This window comes from Engraulis encrasicolus, chromosome 15 (genome assembly GCF_034702125.1).
Source record: "Engraulis encrasicolus isolate BLACKSEA-1 chromosome 15, IST_EnEncr_1.0, whole genome shotgun sequence".
Lineage (NCBI taxonomy): Eukaryota > Metazoa > Chordata > Actinopteri > Clupeiformes > Engraulidae > Engraulis > Engraulis encrasicolus.
In genome coordinates this window covers 38,655,218-38,669,658 of record NC_085871.1, presented here as the reverse complement: position 1 = coordinate 38,669,658, position 14,441 = coordinate 38,655,218, and the positions used below count along the sequence as shown (strand labels likewise).

Below are 14,441 nucleotides of genomic sequence, written 5' to 3'. Positions count from 1 at the left end.
ACTAGCCAGATTATGTTTACCACCACACATGCTTAAACGATTTTTCGCAATTCTGGCAGTAACTTACTTTAAACCCTGCAACAATCTACTGTATATGAGTATACAGTACACTACTGGGCAGAGCAAAGTATTGTGGGTAATAAACGGATACTTATGTACAGTACTGATGTACTGTAAATTAATTTACAGTAGTACAATCCCCGGGAAAAAATTGACCAACCACAACGTTGCTCTATTTGAATAGACCTACACCCTTAAAAGAGATTGGTTAAAAAAATGACTAATCTCGTTGGTTGAGGCAATATTGGTCAAATTAACTGTGACATTGGTAACTATTAAACAAACAAATTGGTTATCTTACAAAGATATTGGTTAACTTTAATAACAGATTGGTTGAAAAATGACTAATATCATTAGTTAAGCAAATGTTAACTAAGAGATTGGTAACTGACGCAGGTCTGGCGGCGCTAAACGTCAAGTACGTAACTCTGCTTCTCAATTTTCTGACAAAGCCGCCATCTTTGTGCTGCAGGAAAGCCGTTTGAGATATTGGTGAAATTCAAACACTTTGTGAGGTAAGTTCGTTTCAATGTTTCGTTAATAATGTCAAGACAATGCCATATATACAGTGAATAACGAAACAGTTTCTTGTTCAGGATGGTAATTTGCAATGAATTTGTCTTCAGACCATACCTCCGCTAACAGGCCACTATTATAACTACCAGTATGCTAACTTAGCCCTAGGTTGTTTTCACAACTTTGTTGGAAAGTTTGTGTTTTGTTAGAAACAAACTCTACGAAATTTACAATATAGATTTGCTCCGAAAGAGCTATAAACTTGTCCAGTGGTGCCAAAACACCCATGTTAGAGTTAAGACCTAGCTAAATGTCCGCTAGCAACATAGCTATTAGTGGTTTCTGGAGGAGGGCCGAAGGGAGTGCTTCCCCGCCGGCCAGAGATTGTTTGCGCCGGCCTCTTCACCTGAAAGAGCTAGCGCTGCATGATGAGGTGGTTCGCTAGCAACAATTAGCTATAGTCTAACGGTTAAATCATGTTGCCTTTGTTGAGGGATGTTTGAAATAGCCCGATGTATTCATAACTTAATATTGGTTTCTTGTTAGAAACGAACACATTTTGAATATAATTTTGTTCTGAAGTTACAACATGCCAAGTTAGTGTTGTAAGCCTGCTGGCGCCAAAGTTAAGAGCTAGCTAAATGTCCGCTAGCAACATTAGAGCTAGCCAAACTGAATAATGAATCTCTTGTCCGCTAGCAACATTAGCTAGCTAAAGTCTTTTTTTTTGTTAAAAACGAACTCCCTTTGAGTATAATTATGCTCTGAAGATATACAGTTAATGTACTTGAGTCAAAGTAAAACACAAATACCATAGAGAAGAGCTATCTAGAACTTCGTTAGCAACATCAGCTTATCTTTTCGCTGACTCAGAAGCTTGAAGTAGCCACAACTTATGCCTGATTTTTATTGTTAGAAACGAACTCATTTTGACTATACACTTGCTCTAAAGTATGTTTTAACACATGTGCCTTTCCCTGTTCGTTGTGTAAAGGAAGTGAGTAAGTAAACTGATTCTGAACTTGTTATTGTGCACAGTGTGCTGTTTTGTCCCATTCTGTTACTGCCAACTCTGGACTGTTCTCTCTGTTCAGGGAGAAACCACTGTCAGCCATCAGATCGTGTTCTTTTCAATAAATAGGCATTACCTATTTGACAGATTCTCCTGAAATAATGAGCCCAGAAACACCCAGATGTGTAGGGTGCTTAATTTTTGGCTTGATCAAAGATGCTTAATGTGTATGTTACTGCAATAAATATTTAGATTTCTTTGCCCATCCTTTTTGGATCTACTAGTAGGCCTAGTGACAGGGCTCTCAAGTCTCACTCTTTGAGAGTGTGACACACTCATCTGAGCGAGTTCACACTCTCACACTCCACACATGGTATTTCACACTCTGAAGTTTTGATAACTTATCCAATCGGCGCACATTAATTCATCCAACCACAGACGCGTCAGAAATAGGTAACAGCGCTTCTGTGTTCAGACTAGTTACCACGCTATTCAGCCAATCAGAAAATAGATTGTTCGGTTGTCGGGCAGATTAGAGCAGTGGATCAGAGTTTCATCCAATAGCGCGCGCAGCAGAGTTCAGAGAGAACTGTAAAATTTACGAATTGCAAGTAGGCGAACTGGAGACGCAGGAGCCAGGACCATTAGGTGATAACTTCATACAGGTGAAAATATGAGACTTGTATTAGTTAGGCTACTGTTTTTACTCCTTATACCAATATTTCCAGCCCATGTAGCCTTGACAGGGACGTTAAAAGAGAGCAACAACGCTAGCTAGGCTATAACCCCAGCTGATTGTTTGATGATCATCCCTCCCAAACATGATTGAACGTGGAGACAAGAGGAGTGGCAGGTGGTCAAATATTAGACAGACTGATGAGAATGGAGGAATGCAGAGGTAGTGGTAGAAGAGAGGGCAAGTAGGCTAAAGAAGTCAGGGGCAACCAATAGTGCTGGAGATATCATGGTATTGAATGAAAAAGGGTATTATTTGGGTCTGATGCCTAAAAAAAGTGATTGGACTTTATTTTAATTTGGGCTGATAATGTCAATGCACAATAAAGAACATATGCCTACAGGTAGCCTATTTTAGGCTATCCCCCCACAATGAACATTGTCTAAAATCATCCCCCTCAATGAAAATGGTCAAAAATCACCTCCCTATAAAATATACATCCCTTCTTCACATTGTGTTAAAATTGCACTTTCAACAACTACAATTTCAATTTTTTCTCGGGGGAGAAGCCCCCAAACCACCAATAATTAGAATCAATCTCTGACCATCCCCAGCTGTTTATAGGCTATTTTACAACTCGAGCACTGGTTAGGATTAAGCATATTGAATACATAGTGTATTTGGTCTAATCAAACTTTTTAACTAGCTGGGTTGAAGGGAAACCTAGTGTCGATAGGTCGATGGGTGATGATGGGTCGATGCCCCCCCCCCCCATTTATTTATTTATTTATTTATCTAAATCTCACTCCAAACAATCTTCAAAACTTGAGAGCCCTGCTAGTGATGTTAGAGGTCTTAACAAGTGGGCTATGCATCAGATTTCATTTCAAGTGATGAGTAAAATATCCAGAGATATATATAATCTGTTCTTTGTGCCCTCTAGCTTAGCACACTGAATTCTTTGAGCCATCTGGTGTCAATCCGTGTGGCAAAATGATCAATGAATACAATTTAAGAAATGCATCTTATAGATGTTTCATATTGTAGGTCTACAGCCTATTGTGTCATGGTGGTGTTATCATTTTTCAAACTTTATTTTTGTGTAATAATTAGGCATATTGATACATAATCATGTTCATGTTTTGTGCTGTCTTGCTTTGCAGATGACAGAATATTGCTGAAGGATCCTACATGGAAGCTGGCTGATTACACGGAGTGATTCCTCTGGTGTGGTGTACCTCAGAGAAATAAACACTGTTGCAAGAGGTGAGTTCAAGTTTATAAAGTCACACAAAACCTATCCATGTATTTTTAAAAAGTCAAAGTTCTAACTTGCTCTGTATTTCATGCTGTCAATATGAGATGCATTCTAATGTTGTGTGTTATTATTGCAGCTGAGAAGATGGCCAAGATATCCTTATTGCTGGATGGTAGCTCTGGTCGTAGTGGACCATATCTGCAAATGCTTCTGAACATTGACAGAATTTCTAAAGGTTAGCAACCATTCACAAATTTTACACCACATGTATGTGTGTTTCAAATGTCTTAACAGTTTGAAGCACACACTGTTAATCAGAGATGCGTCCTGTTCATGCCGTGTGTTATTTTGACAGGATAGTTAAGGAATAATGGCAGCTGCCTGGTTACAGTACATTAATCCCCTTTGTAGCACCATGTCTAAAAATGCTGAGAAAAATCAGTTTGTAAATGTAAGCATTTTTTTATAACTCTGCACCAAATGTGTGTTTCAAATGTCTACTATCTAACAGTCTGAATAACACACTCATACATGACATGACCAATATGTTATGTGCTCGGAGCGGCAGTTTACAAACGCACCCTTAGTGCCTTCTGCTGTTAGGCCAATGACACTGAGCCCACCGTTTCATTGATTGGAGTATTTGGGTTACATTTTGTCAATTTGTTGTATTTTCCAGGATCGTTGAGGACTCCTCTATGTTTGACATCTTAGATTAGATTTAGATTTAGATTTAATTTCAAGTGATGAGTAAAATATCCAGAAAGAGAGATAATCTGCTCTTTTTGCCCTCCAGTTTAGCACACTGAATTCTTTGAGCCATCTGTTGTCAATCCGTCTGGGAAAATGATCAATGATATAAAACAAACAAACAAAAAAAACATTTTACATGTATACAGACATGTATCTTTTAGATGTTTCATACTCTAGGCCTATTCATCATCATATTGTGTCGTGGTGGTGACGGTGTTATCATTTTTTATTATTTTCTTGTAATAATTAGGCCTATAAATGCATAATCATGTTCACGTTTTGTGCTGTCATGCTTTGCAGATGACTGAGAATATTACTGAAGGATCCTACATGGAAGCTGTCTGATTACACTGAGTGATTCCTCTGGTGTGGTGTACCTCAGAGAAAATAAACACTGTTGCAAGAGGTGAGTTTAAGTTCATGAATTCACACAAAACCAATCCATGTATTTTATAAAAGTCAAAGTGCTAAACATGCTATGTATTTCATGCTGTCAATATGAGATGCAAATTAATGTTGTGTGTTAATGTTGTGTGCAGCTGAGAAGATTTATTGCTGGATTGGTTGCTCTCTGGTCGTACTTGAGCCCCCTGGACCATGTCTGCAAATGATTGTGTTTGATATGAAGTACTATTTGTACTAGAGGTGCACCGAAATGAAAATTTGTGGCCGAAACCGAAACCGAAAAATAATGAATCACTTGGCCGAATACCGAAACCGAAACCGAATATTACAGTTCAGTCAAAAGTGATCAAAAGTTAGGTTTTTCACTATTTTTGAATATTGCTGAAATCTATGGTTTATAGGGATGTTTTCCTTTCGAATTTAGAATAGTCCTGTCGAATAAAAAACATCCAGCCAGTAAAAATCTGTGTTGGCCTCCCTAGCAGTGTTAAGTGACAAATTAAAAGTACTGCAGGGTTACATTAAATTAACCTAGTAGCTCCCCTGTATTCTAATTTCTCTGGTAGGTCTAGATACGATGCTCTTCTTTCATTTCCAACACGTAAGGCAAGTGTGTCTGAAAGCGTCCCGCCCCCCACCGACACGACACACACACAGCCAGGGAGAAGCCACGGGCATCTCGTGCATTTCAGGAATGGGCATTTGGGCATTCATAAATAAATCTGCAATTGGTGATGGTTTTGTAAACATGGACTGTCATCTGTAACTGTTCGGGAATAATGTCACATCAATTTGCGTCTTATTTGGCCAGCGTAAACTTCTGCAAGGTACGCTACTTGTAGCTGTGACAACTTGTAGTCAGTGTCAACAATGGCAGTTTGGCAGGTCATTTCAATATCTCTAACGCTAATAATGATAAGCTAACAAGCGAAGTAAACTAGCTAAGCACTCTTAGCTGAGGCAATTTTATCTGGCTTACTACACTATAATCTGCAACTGTCTGGGGGTCGTTTCATATAGCGTTGCTTCGGATTTGTAAAACAAACTTTGTAGCCTAATAAAGCCACCCCCTGTAGCCGTGCGAATCGGGATGCTGTCTGTCAACAATGTCAATTGCTAACTAGTTCTAATGCAGCCCAACTAGCGAATAACTGTTCAGTGGGGTTTACTTTGCCGTGCCACGAGAATGGAAGGAGGGGAAGGGAATGATAAATAGCCTATTTCTCGTCACGGACGCACAGACCACAGATTCTATAAGGGCTGTGCACAAACTCCCTTCTCCAGTGAGCTGGACGTTCAGAGGTGTACACTCGACAGCATTTTCTAGCTATTGCTCCTCCCCTGGTTTGCCCTGGTGCTGTAGATGGAAGGCCACTGTAAATAAGTATTGAACTCTTTATGATACGTCGGCGGAATTTAGGCTACATGTTTCAAGGGATGACCGTGGGAGTCCCTCAGTTAGCAAACGCATGTCTTTTTTTTTCATTTTCGAATAACATTTGAATAGTGGCCATCGAATTTCGAATAGTGTTTTTGGCAGAAAAACACACCCAAATGTTTTGACATGTTTTGGAAATAAAATAAATGTGTATTTGATGTCTTCAAATGTTAGAGTAGAACTGAAATTAGTTTAATTAATGCCCATTTTCAATTCATTTTCTATTCGGCCTCCGATTCGGCCGCTCAATTGGCTTTCGGCCGAAAACCGAAAGTGTCTTTTTTTGCGTTTTCGGCCGAATATTTTCGGCGGCCGAATTTTCGGTGCACCTCTAATTTGTACATAGTTTGTTTGCACAGGCAAAACTCCTTCTTCTTGTGGACTTAGTTTTCGTTTTTGGAATATGACAGAACTGTAGGGTCATGCTTTTCTGGTAGTTTCATCAATAATTTTGGTTTCACTTTTATGATTGTATGTGAAGTAACTTGCTGTATATTTGTATATAGTTCGCTTGCAGAGACAAGACTCCTTGCTCTTGTGGATTTGTTCTTGACATAGGTTTCAGTTTTGGAATATGACAGAACTGTAGGGTCATGCTTTTCTGTATATTTGTATATAGTTCGTTTGCACAGACAAGACTCCTTGGTCTGGTCTTGTGGACTTGTTCTTGACGTAGGTTTCAGGTTTGGAATATGACAGAACTGTAGGGTCATGCTTTTCTGGTAGTTTCATCAATATTTTTTTTGTTTTGTTCTGTGATTGCATGTGAAGTACAACTTCCTGTATGTTTGTATATAGTTCGCTTGCACAGATAAGACTCCTTGCTCTTCTGGAAACTTGACGTAGGTTTTAATTTTGGAATCTGAGGATTATATATGGATTATAGAATATGAAAATGGATTTTTGACATAGGACTCTATTTCCTAGTTAACAAGGGTATTGTAGATTTGTGGGGACACTAAATATGTAGACATGCTTGTGTGTTGTGCAGTCATTCAGATAGCATAAAGAAAGTGTACAAATCATCCACTAGATGGCACTGTCAAACCACAAATGGAAGAGCAGAGACGAATGATCCTAAGAATTAATTCTGATTGGGAAAATTGCACTTTTCATACATGAAAAGGGAGATCTTATCCATGGTCCACCATTTTGTATTTCCAGAAATAGACATTTTTAGCTGAAAAGCTTAATATACCGGTAATAATTTGGTCATACTAGTAAACATTACTTCATTACCGGTATTTAGTAAATATTAATGAAAACCAAGATAGAACTTGGCAGTAGACGGCACAGTTTCACTGAGCAACATAGTTGCAATACCTATTCTGGCCATCTTTTTAGAGCTTCTTATCTACTAAAGATGTACCGTAGACATGCTTGTGTGTTCTGCAGTCATTCAGATAACATAAAGAAATTGTACAAATCATCCACTAGATGGCACTCTAAGACCACAAATGGAAGAGCAATGACGAATGATGAATTAGGCCAGGGGTTCCCTTACATGGCAAGGTCCCCAGTATACTAGTGGATCTTAGCTGAGTCCCTCACCCTTAAAGGTGCACTGAGTAATATTTTAGTAGGTTCTTTTCAGAAGTTATACTGCCCATACACAAATGTTGCCTTTTTCGTGACTACTTGCCACCCCCATCACATTGTAAGAATTCATTGTGACTGGGAAAATGGCACTTTTCATACATGAAAAGGGAGATCTTATCCATGGTCCGCCATTTTTGAATTTCCAGAAATAGACATTTTAGCTGAAAAGCTTAACATAATTTGGTCATATTAGTAAATATTAGTTCATTATTTAGTAAATACTAATGAAAACCAAGATAGAATTTGGCATTAGACGGCACAGTTTCACTGAGCAGTATAGTTGCAATACCTATTCTGGCCACCATCCTACACAGTGCACCGTTAATATGGAATATTACTGCCAATAGGCCATCTTTTCCGCCCTTCACATCTCTATTGGCACATTCCTAAATCGTGGAAACATACTGTAAGACACATGGGTCTAAGAGGGTAGGCTATGCCTTTTCCCCCACACATATAGGCGTACACATTCTACATGAGGGGTGCTGGTCACAGGGCCAGTTTTTCAAAATTCCTTCCATTAAAAGGACTGAACAACATATTACACATTTATGTCTATATTCACATTCATTACACATTCATTTCTATATGCAGCCCGATGTCTCCTCTGCTGTGTCAAGGAAGGCCTGTCACCTAACTCATTACAACTGTAAAACAAAGCCTGGGGAATATTAGTACACTCATCCCAACTGTCCCTTCTCTTAATGTTTTTTTTGTATTGCTCCCAAACCCAAGTTAACTACAACAACTTGACTAGGCTTTTGATCCCTCTGTCTTTCAAGCACTTGTGGTTGTGGTTCAAGCACTTGATGTATTTACTCCAGGAGGAAAATGCGAAGGAAATTGTAATTCAAATCGTTTGTAACAAAAACGGAAATTGGTAAAAAAAAAAAAATAATAATAATTTTTTTTTTCCTTCTTTTTTTTTACTTTCTTTTTTTTCGTAAACTATGGCGGCCAAATTTAAACTATGGCGGGCAGCCATAGTTTACTCACTGTAAGGGAAACACTGGTAGTGTGAATTCGTAGAGGGATGCGATTTGACATTGGTGAAACCCCAACATCATACAAATTAGATGGTCCCAAAGCTTTCACGAAAAGATCAAATTTGGCAATAGGCAGCACAGTTTCAATGAGAATCATAGTTGCAATACCTACTCTGGCCACAAACGTACATGGTGCACCTTTAAAACAACTGTGAATCCCAGTGTAATGTAATGTAATGCTGCAAGATGCTAAGTGTGTCTGTCTTTTTTTTTAGGTCACTGCTACTGCAGCAGATGTCGCAAGTCTTTCTCTGCCCAACGCCCCAAGGCTGTTTGCACTTGGTAAGGTGAACACAATAGAATGAGTAATTAAGCTTAGTCAGATACTTTTGTCAGATACTGACTTAAGTCAGCACAGACTTTAGCCAACAATGAAACCAGTTGGAATGTCACACTTTTTTCCAGGTCAAAGTTGGAGCGTTCCTATTCATTTTTTCTACAGGGAGACATTAAAAGAGATACTAGGTGAATAGGCTAAAATTTGAGTAGTTTGAGTAAAACTTCAGTAGCTAATTCAAACTTTGACAAAGATTTTTTTTGTAGCCTATTGCAAGTTGTCTGAAAATGATGATTAAATATGCATGAGATGACAACCAGGCAAGTGTTGAGGGGGTGTTAGGAGACTGATGAGAGGAGGGGTGCTTAGTGTCATTTGGGGGCATTTTGGCCTATTTTATTTTTAATAGGCCTACTAAGGGTTTTGATGAGGTCAATGGGGTGTTGGGGAAACTTACTATGAGAACCACTGCTCTATCATGATAAAAACCTATTTTATCAAGCTATCTACCCAACCCGCCATCAGACATGACAGCTAAGTCATGGAGTAAGGTTGGCAGTTCTCATGTTCACTGTCCCTTGGTCGCTAATAACTACAGTATGCTCAAAATTCACCATTTATGACTTTTTTTTAGCTAAATCCTCTCCCCCCTAGTCTGAGACTGTTATACAAGATCATCCACTGCGCACAACACACACGTGTGCACCTGCGTTTGCGCGCTTGCACTGCGCCGCCCCGCGCCGCCCCGCGCCGCGCCCTTGTCACCTTTTTCACCCCTGACCTGTTTGCATGCCTGCAGTTTCTACATGGCGCTTCGCGTGCATAGGCTGTATCAACATGGTATAATTTCGCAACATCGGCAACCTCGTATGCATTTAAGATAGTGTTAGTCATGTCAACATTATTGTTTTGAAACTGAAAGATGTAATTGCTGTCAATACCAACAGACAGTCAATTAGTTTCTAGTCGCTGAAACACCTTAAATAACAGCGACAGATAAGAGAGAAGGTGGGAGTCTTTGACAGTGAGAGAAGGCGGGACATATCTCATGCCTGTTTTTTTCTCTTCTTGTAGGCCCATGTAGACCATCCTAATTTGAGTTTCTAATTTCTAATATATTCGTTTCAGTAGCCTACAATCTTAAATAGCCCTAGTGTAATATTGTATGCAATAATTTGTTTCAGTAGGCCTACATTGGATAGGCATAGCCTACTACTGTAGGCCTATACAATTTAGACTGATAGGTTGGCAAATAGCCTACATTTCCATTGTGGAATATTATATTGGACCTACATAGGTTATCTACACAGTACATATGCAAATTATAATTAATTATTTTATTTTATTAATTTATAAAATATTTTTATTTTATTTATTATTATTATTTTTGGATTTCGCGCGCTATGCGATTAATCACAGAAAGTCATTGAGTTAATGCGATTAAAGATTTTCATTTTTGCCCACCCCTAATTGAAAGAAAAATGTCTGCACACTTAAATCCCCTTTGTGTTCTTTTTAATAGGCCAAGCTTTCGGTCTACTGACCTTCCTCAGGGCTCAGTCCGGCTAAACACAGATGCCCACCCCTAATTAAAAGTAATCCGTTATGTTACTACGTTACCCATAAATAACAGTAACGCGTCTACTCGTGCGTTACCAACAATTAAAACTCGTTTGGGATGCGTCTCCGCCTTCAGCAGCCGCCTGCAGCAGCCTCCTTTAGATGCACCGGAAGTGCTGCATGTTAATCAATCATTGTAACTGTGGGATGATGACAGGACATTGTCAGCATATTGCACGTTTGATTTGACATTGGACATTGGATAACAACAGGCATTCCCTAAACAAGACCGGAACTTGAATTTAAACTCGACAGTATATGTTTTTTGAAATTGTCCCTCCCTCCCCCGGCTCCGTGTGTGTGTGTGTGTGCTTGGTGAACAATGTCTGTCTGATCCCAGAATCATTGCATTCGTGGATAGGCAGCTAGCCGCATCACCGGGGGCTGAATGGAGGGAGCGCTTATACTGTGTTTACGCAGCATGCATCAAGCATAGAAATAGGAACAACATGAAATATCACTTCAATAAGACTAACCAAAATTGGGTGTGAAAAATGCTGGGTAGTGTAAGACTCACGAGAATTAAACTTTTTTCAGAATTCCTAATTGTATCCTATTGTGATTACAGGTTCATTCTCAGAATAAACCCAGAGGGCTCCAAGTCCATCACCAGCAAGAAGACCGGTAAAAAGGTGCAAAGGAAGAGCAGCAGTGTCAACCCTGTTGTTGCTTCATTCATCAGGGAACTTGTTGATTTTGACTGGCTGAATTATTAATGCTTGACCTTTTGAAGTTCCAATCACTTGTTTCTTTTAAGTAGTTCAGTCCGAGCATTGCACCAAAGGCTCGAGGCCCTGTTGTTCTTGCTGTGTTTTCCCCCCTTCTCCCCGTTTCAAAACTTATTTGGCACAGTTTTTCGATATTGTGTCATGTATAAGACTTTTAAAAGAGTGACTCTATTGCGCACCCTAGCACAGAGATGTTCGGGGCTGGAATATAGTTATAGTTATAGAATATAGTTGAAGCTACGGACTCTGGACCTTCTTTGTGGTATGTACTTATCTCATTAAGATGAACAAAAAAAGGTCAATACGAGCATATGGCCACGCCCAACAGGAAATGAGATATTGGACTGTTTTCCATTTTGCATACATTGGAATTTGAAGCACCCACCACAAACCATACAACAGTTTTGTCTTGATTAATGTTTGGGGTATCTCATTTTAATAGAATAGAATCTTTTTATTTGTCAATGTGAATGAAATAAAAAAAAGAAAAATATGTATACAACTGAAGAGTTCAGATGCAAAAACCCCTAATTCCATTTCTGAAGACCTGCACTTTTATATTTTTAGAGAACCCCATTGTTGGTTTGGTTTACATTCATGTACTTGATAATACATATGAATAGTTATATTACATAAATAACATTTTTAAAATGTGGAATTTTGATAGCTTTGTATTAAATAAAAATGAAACAAGATTATTTTCTGAAATGGCACTTATGGGGTTTTGCATCTAAACTCTTCAACTATATACAAAGGTTATGGATTGTGCATTTGTGAGAAGCAGGACCCCCTTCCTACTGGAGTATGTTGTTAAATTGTTAACCAGTTTTAATTAAACATTTTGATTGCATCTCTTGCATTTGCAGCATTTCTTTACCTTGTAGCTTTTAAAAACTTTTTAATGTGTTTTTGATCTGACTGGTAACTAGAATATCTGAATTATAGGAGAATGTGATGCCTTTGTAGAGCTCCCTGACATTCTCTTGCGGAATGTTGTAAATTAAAATACAACAAAAATACTGTAAAACAAACTACAGTAGTTGAAAAAGTTACTGGCAGCTGGATGCCATTAAAGTACTGTACTCCTTACAATAATTTGGATCAGTACTGTAAATCGATATACAGTAATTGGAATTGGTACTGTAAACTGATATACAGTAATTTGAATGTTACTGGCAGCTGGATGCCAGTAAAGTACTGTACTCCTTACAGTAGTTTGGATTGGTACTGTAAACTGACATACAGTACTTTAGATTGGTACTGTAACTGGATTAACAGTAGTGCTGATTGGTACTGTAAACCAATATACAGTAAGGGTACTGTAAATTATATTACAGTAATTTATTGGCATCCAGCTGCCAGTAAGTTACTGTAAAAACTACAATAATGTTCCCCAAACCATGTCAGTCCCACGACCATGGTTGACAAGCCAGATGAAGCACTTTTTTTTGTAAAACTCACTTGTTTACCACCTCACATGCTTAACGCCATCTAAAGCAAATTTGTTTATCTTGGTCTCATCAGACCACACGACATGGTTCCAGTGATCCATATCCTTGGTCTGTTCATCTCTCTTGAGACCAAGATAAACATATTTGCTTTAGATGGCGTCAAGCATGTGTGGTGGTAAACAAGTGAGTTTTACAAAAAAAAAGTGCATCATCTGGCTTGTTAACCATGGTTTGGGACTGACATGGTTTGGGGATGTATGGATGCCGTCAACAATGGAAATCTGAATTACACCTAAAGAAGCATGCATGTCAACATGCACTGTGACTACAGAAGCAGATCATGATACTCAGTGAGTATGAGTGTTGCTCAGTGCAAACTGACAATAAAGTATAATCGTATCATATCGTATCGTATCGTATCTAAAAGGTAGCCTATATTTTTCAAACCTGAGTTTTGAAAGGAGATTAAAAAAAAAAAAAAAAAACCTGTTAACGTATAAACAAGAGGCCAAAACCAATGCATTTTCAAAAACATCCCATGCAGAAATGGCATCTTACTTTTCAGTTTGTCTGCCTCTGGTCTGTTCATTTTTAAAGCCTTCAGTATGTGCACAGTGTTGTCTGTGAAAAAAATTCAGTCAGTATATTATAGGCCCACAGACATGGGTCCCTGGCAGGGCTGCACAATATATCGAAAATGTATCGACATCACAATATCAAGAATGGCGATATGCGTATCGCAAAAATGACTTAATTATCAATAACAAATAAAACATTTCTGTGCAGTACAATCTCTAGCTGAATTTCATCAAATGTGCGAGAAGCCTGTCACAATGAAAGCCCCGCCCCCTATACAGACCGACAAATTAGTGACATGAAAAACACTCTTATATATTTCTAAATACCGTTTAAATATCGTTATCGAGGTATTGCATGCTGTTATAATATCGTTTTTTTTCTGATATCGTGCAGACATGGGTCTCTGGGCCAGACAACAAGAAAAGCCCATCTTTATGGATGGTATGGCGAGGTTCTAAAAGATTTGTCTGTTTAGCCAAGATGTTAGAGAGACTTTGTTGTTGGAGGTGATGGATTCAGGTGTTTGTCCCCTGAGGAAAAAGTATGAAAATACTGTTGTAAAAAGTGCAATATTTTAACACAATATGAAATGCATATGAATACGTAAATAAGCACGTAGACAAATAATGAGGTGGGTTTTTGTTTCGTTTAATTTTTTTTAGCATGGAGGCTTGAGCTTCAGGCAGGGCTGGACTGGGACAAAAAGGCAGGCCGGCCATTTTCCGCCAAGACCGGTCCGCCAAGCATTCAGGGAGACAGTGAAGCCCATGACAACATTTGCAGTCCTCTATTGGAAGCTACTTTGAACACAACAGCCAAAATGAATATTTGAATCTGACTAATAAGAGAGGTCAGCTGTGGCAGCGTGAGGACTGATGCCACTACATGAAGGGGAGGAATAGGCCAAAATCATCAACAGTCCACCAGGCAAATGCCCTGTAGGCCTATGCCTTAGGGCAGTGTTTCCCAACCAGGGGTACGTGTACCACTAGGGGTACGCGAGCACACTGCAGGGGGTACTTG

General features: G+C 38.9%; 1 long non-coding RNA gene across 1 annotated transcript; it reads left to right on the top strand.

Annotated features, from left to right (window-relative positions):
- Positions 1-486: 486 nt before the first annotated feature.
- On the top strand, positions 487-11,256 carry LOC134464639 (uncharacterized). The gene is made up of 6 exons (XR_010037983.1): positions 487-575; positions 3,428-3,530; positions 3,659-3,757; positions 4,576-4,681; positions 8,979-9,045; positions 11,229-11,256. It is a non-coding gene; the product is annotated as an uncharacterized LOC134464639 (long non-coding RNA).
- The last annotated feature ends 3,185 nt before the right edge of the window (positions 11,257-14,441 follow it).